The sequence below is a fragment of the Pavona decussata genome, unplaced genomic scaffold (assembly GCF_977016875.1).
Source record: "Pavona decussata unplaced genomic scaffold, jaPavDecu1.1 SCAFFOLD_92, whole genome shotgun sequence".
Lineage (NCBI taxonomy): Eukaryota > Metazoa > Cnidaria > Anthozoa > Scleractinia > Agariciidae > Pavona > Pavona decussata.
In genome coordinates, this window is record NW_028145509.1 from 802,911 (window position 1) to 812,503 (window position 9,593).

At 37.8% G+C, this 9,593-nt stretch overlaps 1 long non-coding RNA gene across 1 annotated transcript; it reads right to left on the reverse strand.

The window, feature by feature from the left end:
* Positions 1-5,442: 5,442 nt before the first annotated feature.
* On the reverse strand, positions 5,443-9,060 carry LOC146473720 (uncharacterized). Its single transcript, XR_014866260.1, has 3 exons — positions 8,476-9,060; positions 6,106-6,226; positions 5,443-5,729 (listed from the first exon to the last, which is right to left on the reverse strand). It is a non-coding gene; the product is annotated as an uncharacterized LOC146473720 (long non-coding RNA).
* Positions 9,061-9,593: the final 533 nt, after the last annotated feature.

The following is a 9,593-nucleotide window of genomic DNA, read 5'->3' on the forward strand; positions in this document are numbered from 1 at the left end:
GTTGCAGAAGGTTTCAGAAAACGGAATGTTACTTCCCAAATTTATTAGCTGTTGTTGGCTTTTTGAAAATGCTAGCTGACCTTACTTGGCATTTTTAACGACATAATTTGTCCCTGCGAAAATGAAACAAATTAGTTTTTTGGTGTTACGAACTTTTGCGCAGACATTTCGCTAAAGAAAACTTTAAATTTTCTTTAAAACTAAATTTGAATTATGCAGTTCCGAACAGATATCACCTGGCACCGAAATGAACCCGCGTTGAGTACTCCTGACTCATCAAAGTTTATGAGAATCTATAGGTCGCTTCCTTATGTGAAAGCCCCAACTCTTTCCAAAGTAAACAAAAGCTAAAAGAGCTTGAAATTCGAATTCATTTTCAGGAAGAATACCAGGAAACAGAAAATGATAGATAAATGTGTAAATGTTCAGAACCTTTCATTTGGATGAGTTTTGAGCCACAGGCTACCTCTTTGCCATGAAAGGTGTTATTGTCATGAATGGCAACCTCCTTGTGTAGCTATTAAGCCGCGCCACAGGGAAGCTCTGTACGTTTTATTCTAGCGGTGAAATTTAGGTAGGTATGACTTCAGAGACTCAAAATTTGAAGCCACCTTGTCAAGTGTAATTAACCAGCACCACAGGAACGTACTGCTCAATAGCTTTTATTTGTATGATTGCACTCACAAACTTAAAAGTCTGAATCATCCTGTTCAACATTATGAACCCTTCGTTTGAATAACAATAAAAAAAAAGCTTCATTTAAATTTTAAACTGTAGACTTGACTGAATTAAAAACAGCAACACCTGATGTGAATCTATGTAAAGTAAATGAAAGCTATATATAATTCACCTCTTTCTTAAATATATAAAAACATTTTAATTTTTATAAGAACGTTGAGGCTGGGATTGACTAAAACTTTTAAGATCATAGAGTCAATAGTCAAGTTTCGAATTCACCAAGACCGCTGAATAAAAAGACAAAAGACACATTTATACAGGCTTAGCCTCAACTTGAAGCAAAATATTCACAAATGTCAGCAGGAAAGTGCTGAATCCTAAAATAAAACAATGTACAGAGTTGTGAAAAGTTCATCTTCTCACTAGTATTTGTGAATATTCTACTTTAGATTGAGGCTAACCCTGTATAAATGCGTCTGTCGTCCTTTTATCCAGCGGTCTAAGTGAATTCGAAACTAGACTATTAAGGACGGTGCCTACTAATACCGAAGTATTTTTGTGCGGTTTATGACTGTGTGGGGTAAGTAGACCTTAGCAAGGGCTATTGGAATCCAAAATGAAAATTGGGGGTAATCACGGATTTTTCAGAGATAATTTAGCAATAATATCTCTAAAAAGCGCCAAAATATAAAGCAATGTATGGGATTTTTTCCTAAATTGAAGCTTAATTATCTTCGAAAAATGCATGGTTACCCCCAATTTTCTTTTGAGATACCAAAAGCATTTGCTAAGTTCTGCTTTTTCCGCATAGTTTTAAACCGCGCAAAAATATTCCTGTGTTAGTAGGCACCACGCATAGAAAACCCGAGTATCTCGGGATGCGCAGAACGTATGCGCAGTACCAATAGTAGGCACCCAACCTAGTTCCCAGCGTCTCTCTTCTTCCCGCCCCCCTTCTCGCTCCAGGGGGGCGGGAAGAAGAGAGACGCTGGGAACTAGGTTGGTAGGCACCGTCCTTAAGAACGTTTCTGTTTTGAAAATTCATTTTATTTTTAAATGAGCAGTATGAACACGGGTAATACATGTTTTTAAAACCTTTGATCTATGTATATACAACAATCAACAATCAAAGTATAAAGCTATAACACAAGACCTCAAGATTCTGTGGATTTGAATGAAGTTCATCAAAATCAGCTATGCCTTGTCCGTCCAGTGAAGATATACGATGGCAAGCCATTTGGATGAAAGAAATGTTAAGATATCAAATTGATGAGGTTGCAGCCTTTTTGAAAATGTCTTTAAGCTTTAAGCTTTGATCCGACAACGTTAATTAAAGTAGCTGTATGCGGTCCAGCCAACCAAAATGCCCAGAGTTCGCTGGCAGGATATCTTGTACACAGCAATAGAGTAAGCCGCGCAAGCTTGTCACAGGAAACTTGATATCTCGCTGTAGTGATCATGAATAAGACAAAGTGATTGGCTCCTGGTACCACCTGCACATTGATTTATAGAAATAATTTTCAAGAAGGTCACGACGTTTTTAATTTGTACGTTTCAGATGAATCTTCATCCATCTTCAGTACAAGTGACAAATCACACTAGTGGGTGTGATTTAAATGTCAGAAGGACACAGTAGTGTTAAAATATAGCTAATTACAACGTGACAATAAATGTAGAGCATACAACTAATTACTACGTAGTAAGCAAAGTAAAAAAAATTGGCTAATTACGGCGTGGCGATATTAAAGAAACGGAACAGAAAATATATCCTGAGTAGACGAGGAAAACAAAATAGCGAGTGAAATATTGACATGAAAAATTCGCCTACTGAGTGAGGGTTTTTTCCGAATTAATATGCATCGCCTCCTTGATTTTGAACTAGAGTGTGATGGAGGTGGTGTCCAAGATGGAAAAACAATAGGCCTTATCACGGTTTTCGACGCCATTTTGACGAGTAGGCAAACAGGCTTGAAATAAAAGTGTTTGTATAGAAATCCGATGTCAAATAATTTTCATAAAACATCGCTTCTGAAAAATTCATGAATTGGAAACTTATGGCACTAGGAAAAGGATTTTAAGAAAAAAATTGGAGGGATGTAGCTGTGCCAGAAAGCGTCCAGTCGTGTTTTGAACTTTCCATACATTTCCCTGTATTTTTTCCCGCGAACTATTTTTAGTAGCAGTTCACTGCTGGTTCGCTATACAGACAAATGTAAGGAAAGTTCGAAACACGACTGGACGCTTTCTGGCACAGCTACATCCCCCCAATTTTTTTTTCTTTAAATCCTTTTCCTAGTGCCAAAAGTTTCCAATTCATGTATTTTTCAGAAGCGATGTTTTATAAAAATTATTTGACATCGGATTTCCATACAAACACTGTTATTTCAGATGTGTTTGCCTACTCGTCAAAATGGCGTCGAAAACCGTGATAAGGCCTATTGCAATATTCAGAACATAAAGCACGGCAGTTTTCCGAGCTTTTAAGGTGATGCAAAAAAAAACTGATGTAAGTAGCCAAGTATTTCTCACATTTCATATTAAGACCAGTGTAGGTACTTTTGCGAAAAAACTGATGATTCCACTGGCAAGTATTCTCACATTTCACATCATCGTTTCATAAAGCTCGGAAAACTGCCGAGTTTTATGTTCTGCAGATTGTTTTTCCATCTTCGATACGTCTCCACCCCGTTCCAGTTCAAAACCAGGGAGGCACTGCATAGGAGGGTACATTTTTCATGTCAATATTTCACTCGCTATTTTATTTTGTTTCTCTACTCAGGACATATTTTCTGTTACGTTTCTTTATTATCGTCACGCCGTAATTAGCTATATTTTTTACTCTTCCTGTCACGTTGTAATTAGCTATATTTTTAGCACTAGTGTATCGAAGTGTAACCTTCTTGCATTTATATATCACACCCACTAGCGTGTTTTAATTGTACTGAAGATGGATGAAGTTTCATCCGAAACATGGATACATTAAAAAAAGTCGTGACCTTCTTGAAAACTATTTGCTGCCAATGGTTCTACGGAAATTTATAGAAATACTAGAACTGTTAACTGAGAAGGTCCAGCCTCTGCCCCAAAATTATACGCCCTTATAAAAAAAAATAAAATAATAATAAAATAAACAAAACAAAGATATTCGCATGTGCTAACATGATTTTATAGGAAGAAAATAAGAAAAGTAGAAAATATAAAAACAATGAAAAGCGAGGAAAGTTTCGTTTAAATAATGAAAGCGAGTCTATCTATGATATTTCTTCCACGGATTTGAGACTCCACGGATAGTTCATCAACGAAGTAGGGAAGTGAAAAACATAAAGAGGGAAAAGATCACGAATATGACAGAAGGGAATATATCTCCCATTCTATAGGTAACTCTCTTTGGCCCGTACAGATTAAAGTGTTTTCGTTTGAAAACACATACTACTTTATGCGTTTTTATCTCAGTATCCACCACAATAAAACGATCGAAAACGCTGATGAAAACAGAGACTTTTGTAAACACTTCGTTTTCATTTTCGCCGGACAGGTGAAAACGAAGACTTTTGAAAACGGTGATGTAAATAGCGTCATCGGTTCCAGTCCAAATCCGAGCGTCTACTTACCCGTCACAGCGTTTTAGCGTGGACGGGTGAAAATGATACGAAAAAGCAAGTGTGTACGAGACTATTTTGCTACGTATTCGGTGATATGAAAACAAAGACGTCGAAAAAGCATTAATATGGACGATGCCTTAGCATGGTATCTTTTGATTAACTAATAGCAAGATTTATTTTTCGTTATGAGATTGTTGTTAATCAAAAGTTTCCAGCCAGTGTAGGTTGTTTGGGCTACGATGTCCGCCGTTGATAATTTCAGCGCTTGATAAAGGACTTTGTATATATTTCAAAGTGTCGTGGATTCTGAGGTAGCATTGAAGTTGTGGAAATTGAAAAAAAAAAAAAAAAAAGAAATGAAATGATGAAAAAATCTCCGATTTCTGCTTAACGGTTTTCCTAGTCTTTTGTCAGGGGGTCACGTTCGATAATACATATTAATAACATAATTTTCTCTGAGCGAGAGGCGGCGACATAATCGGGATTTCTAGGAGAAACTGATCAGTTTACCAGAATGCATTGCGTACCAACCTGACGCTATAAGAATACTTCACCGCGTCGGGTTCGGGTCAGTCTGGACGAGGCTTATCATGAATGGATTTTAGCAAACGCGAATCTATTTCAGCAGTTTATCCGGGTATTCGAAACAGCGGTTAGAGTTTGCCGAGTGATTTGGCATTGCAGCAATAAAAAAGTATTTTTTTTTTAACTTTAAAAGATGCTTCGCTACGGGTCGTATCAACAGCTTTCAACGCAATGCTTAATTTAAGCACGGCGTGTCAAAATGGAAGAGGAAACCTTTTAGGAAAACTATTTCAATGCCTCTGCTTTTTGTGAAATGCCAGCAAGCAACTTTAACATAAGTAACTCAAACCCAATCATAAAAATCTCAAGTATAAACCACACCCTACCTAGACTGATTTTAATCCAATGTGGCCTAAAGCCTGTGCTTGCGTCGCTAGTAAATACCAGGCTTTACATTATAGTATTCTTATATGTTTGTTTTTGGTTCATTTTAGATGTTAGATGAACTGTCATGTGTTTCTGTTCGTACCTAATTGCACTGAACTCAGTCCTTTCAATAGTAAGTTGTATTAGGTTACACGTGAAGAATGGGTCAGTAAAACGGCAGGTTAGATTATAGCATCGCCGTGGAATCGTCAAGAAAATTAGTAGTGTACAATACAAATAAGCTTTATTTCAATTCATTTATTGGAAAAGAACATTTTTTTACATAGCGTCTGTCTCATACATATGATTAAACTACAGAAAACAATTTTCAGGCTAAAACAGTTTGTTCCTCGAAATGCGTTCTTTTTACAACAATTTTGACTGCCCTTTAAGTTCAACCAAAGGCCTGTTGCCTTCACGCTAGTCACGAAGATATTGTAAGAAACATCGATTTCGATTTTATTTTTAACTTTAAACTTTCTTCAGTAGCTCGTTTTTCTGAAACGACAAAGAAACAAAGCTCAGGTTAATTATTAGGTAATTACTGAACACTTAAAGATTGAAGAGGTATTATATTTGTAAAAGGTATGATATCTCCAAAATGAATCCCCTAACGAGCAGAACAAAGTAGGGTGATAATGGTCGATAATGGAGATGATGACGACGATGATGACGATGATGGTGACGATGATGCTGATGGCGACGATGATAATGATGACGATGATCATCATCATGAAGGTGATGGCGGTGGTGACGGAAGAGATAGTTTTCATGTTGATGATAATGACGATTGTAAAGAGCCAATTAATTGAATTCAATGACTTACAAAGGCCCGTAAGTAAATGGTTACTAATTCACCCGATTGCGTACTTACCATCTTCAGAGCCTTGTGGTGGTCGAACCTGTTAATAAGTTTGTCCGTTTTTTGCCGTGCCCATTTTCTCAGGTAGACTGTCAAGGTCCATCTGATCGTTGTTCTCGAACTCTGCTCGAACCTGTGGACATAAATATTCACATGAATGTAATATCTTAAAGGAATTTCTAGAATTGAAGGGAAAAAACATCAAAAGTTAAATCACTTATTGAAGTATCGAATTATTTAACGCAATAGTGCTAATTGGGGGCACTGCAAACGAGTGAAAAGATTTCGTAAGCCGGATGAAAATAACGTTTAAAAAATCCCCACCGGTGGAATTGAGGGCCGACCGTTTGGCTACTTAGGTAATTAAGCATTTGAGCACAAGTTGGTGGTCGGAGAGCGAAGTTGAATCCCGAATTTCTGATTACAAGTCCGTACCCCTGGTCATTTAGCCGCGCCTCCTCCGCTGGAAAAAATAATCTGAAAATCTCAAGATGTATAGTTAGCGATCTACGAAAAGCAAATGTGTGTCAGCAACGTCTGACCAACAAAGCGCCAAAACGGCAATTAGTCTAAAGGACCAAGCAGGGAAGTAGAATGACTTTACAACGTTACCGCTGCTGCAAAAAAATACTTCTTACACATTTATGTGTTTTGATGCATTTTTTGAGGGACCATTCCTCACTTTTTGGACCGGTTAATGGGTAGTCGTCTTTGACACCAATCGATGGGATATTTACACGCTCTGGATTGAAGTTTGTCAATTGCAAGATTAGTATTTTGGCAAAATCGATTTTGCCATTTGGAAGATAAACAAAAAACCTCGAAATTAGTAATATGAAAAATTTTGCGCGACCCAGATTTGGATTACTGACTATGGTTTACAAAAAAATAAAATGAACAAAAATAAAAAAAAAAAGTAAAAAATTGTGTGATTGATATTTGTGCAATTGTACGTGGTGTTTTGTAAACAAAACAAAGTTTTATGGTTTAATTTAAAGCCGTGTCCAATTCTGAATGCGTATGACTGATCAAGGTGTTTAAGCTTCATGGAGATTAGCCATTGATAAAGAATGTTAGTAATAGGTCCCGGGGAAAAGGGACGCTAGACCCAGTTTCCCTTTTCCCCACCTCCCCCCCCCCCCCCCCCTCTTTCTGCCATGGGATATCAAATCACGTCACCAGCTAATTATTATATTTAATTCTTGTCAGATAAACTTAGGAAAAGTCACAACCTTTGTGGCGTTCGGAATAGTGTTGACGATGTGCGGCTTATGCAAACTAACCCTGTTCTTTTGAGTCGATAACACGCTTGATTTCTCCCTCTCATCCCCCTCTTTCGTTTTTCGCCAACTGGCCTAGATAAAAGTTTCAAATTACCGTGGCAAAAGGCATTGCCTTTAAAACGCTTCCAAAAGACATTTTTGTTCTGATTAAGTCCAGATTTATGGCCTGCGGGGAATAGCGCACCCATTTTTCACGTTGTGTTCTTAGTGACCTGGCCTTTGAGTGGAAGCGAGGTAAATAACTGTAAAATAGCTGATAGCGCCAAGTTTGCTCACATGCAAGGGCTGTTTGTTCAAAGGCTGAGTTAGAAAGTACGACTTTGTTGTCTACGACGTGCAAAAGAAAAGTCTAATAACAAGCGACTTATCACGTGTAAATCAGACCTACAACTTCTTAGCGATGTTTTGGAACATTGCAGCAGCCGTAAGCGCAAACAGTGTTCTTTGACTGTAGTTGTATACTATATTTTACATGACGCGAGCACTGCTTCAGAGTCACAGAAGACATTCGTTAGTACAATCCGAACCTCCTAAATGGCGCTAATGATATCGTTTGACGCCCGATGTAATCATGTGAGCCATAGAACACGACATTCTTAATAACATATACCGTCCATCAACCGTACAAGCTATTATACTGAAGTAGCCCCCAATCTATTTTTCCTTGACCACCAAATTTCTCCCATTAATCACGAAAAGGAGTTAGACTGACTCCAAGTCAAATATCGGGTCCGTTTGCGCAACAGCAGTGATGCTGCCTCTAGAACTGATCAAAATGGCGCCTTGTTATACGTAAATGAACTAGTTTCGCATTCGCAATTTGCACTCTCAAACTAAACACGTAATCACAAATTACGCATGTGCTCCTCGCACGATTACCGGAATCTTGGTATTTCGTTCAAGATCATTGAAACAATGTTTGCCATCAGAAGTAAAGTCAAACGACTTGAGGAAAGTTAGCATATATACGAGCGGAAAGAAGACGGCTGTCCCTGAGAAAGTAAGCGGGACAGCTCATTTCTTTCCTCTGTGACTTATTTCTGATAAATGAACATACAATAGCATCATAGACAAGCTGAGAAACAAATGCTGTAAATACCTCTCTAAAGTGTCTCTTCTTGCCTCGACTGGACCTTCTTCGAGGGTAACATCTGGTATGAAGACATATGTCCCTCCACTGCCGAAGATATAATCCATGATGTAGACTTGATTTTTCTTTGGAGAAAACAGTACTTGACGAATGTAACACAACAATAATGCAAATTAACCATACAGTGACTCGTATACTTGAATTCATCATCACAAGGAGACAAAACTGAAGAAAAGAAATACTTCTTGAGAAATACTTCTTGGCCTTTTTCGAAAAGAAAATAATGCTTCAACGAGCAAGGTGATCTCTTTTCTGTATCTACTACCAGAAATTTGAAGCTTTTTATTGCCCCGGCTTAGCTTTGACGCTACCATTTATAGGAAGTGTATAATGCATTAACTCATTAAACGTAGTTATTAGTCGGACAATGAACCGCGCGTGTGTTAATTTAGCGCTGGAAAATTGAAAGAAAGTCAATAAGAAGAGGTTAAACTTTTCCGTCCGTAAATTAACTTCCATGTCGGTCTTTAGAGCGTGGCGTCAGTGAAAACGCGAGTCAGTCGTGAAACATATAAAAACTTCAATTTTGCTCGTACTTGAAATTTTGTGTTAATATCCGGATCCTTGTTTCTGTTCCTTCCTAAGTTTCAACACAGGTGAATGTCTGTTTGCTTCTCTCAACCTTCGAAAGGGTGATCAGTTGACGGATAGCAGAATGTCAAAGCGAGCGAGATAGACAAATGTGGTTGCGATATATTATATTTTTACCGCCATATTACAAATAAACCAGATAATTGCGCATTGCATTAACGTTTTCTATTAAGGAAGGCGTTTGCTTGCCAACGATTCAATTTGAAGATATTAAACCAAACCTTCTTTAAATGGCCAGCGTGGGAACTTGACAGAAATTCAAACAATATCTCCGCACACGTACGGAATTCATTAATTAAGACCATTTTTTGGTGAGAAAAGGGGAAGCGGTTTCTAAAAGCCGTATCGGCTTTTCTTGAAAAATCCTGGCGTAAACAAGAAGCCAGAAACTATTGAATTTAAAGAAAACTTGGTTTCTCTCTTCTGTCTCTTTTCGCGCGAAAAGAACACAAAATGCTGACCTAAATCAGAACGTC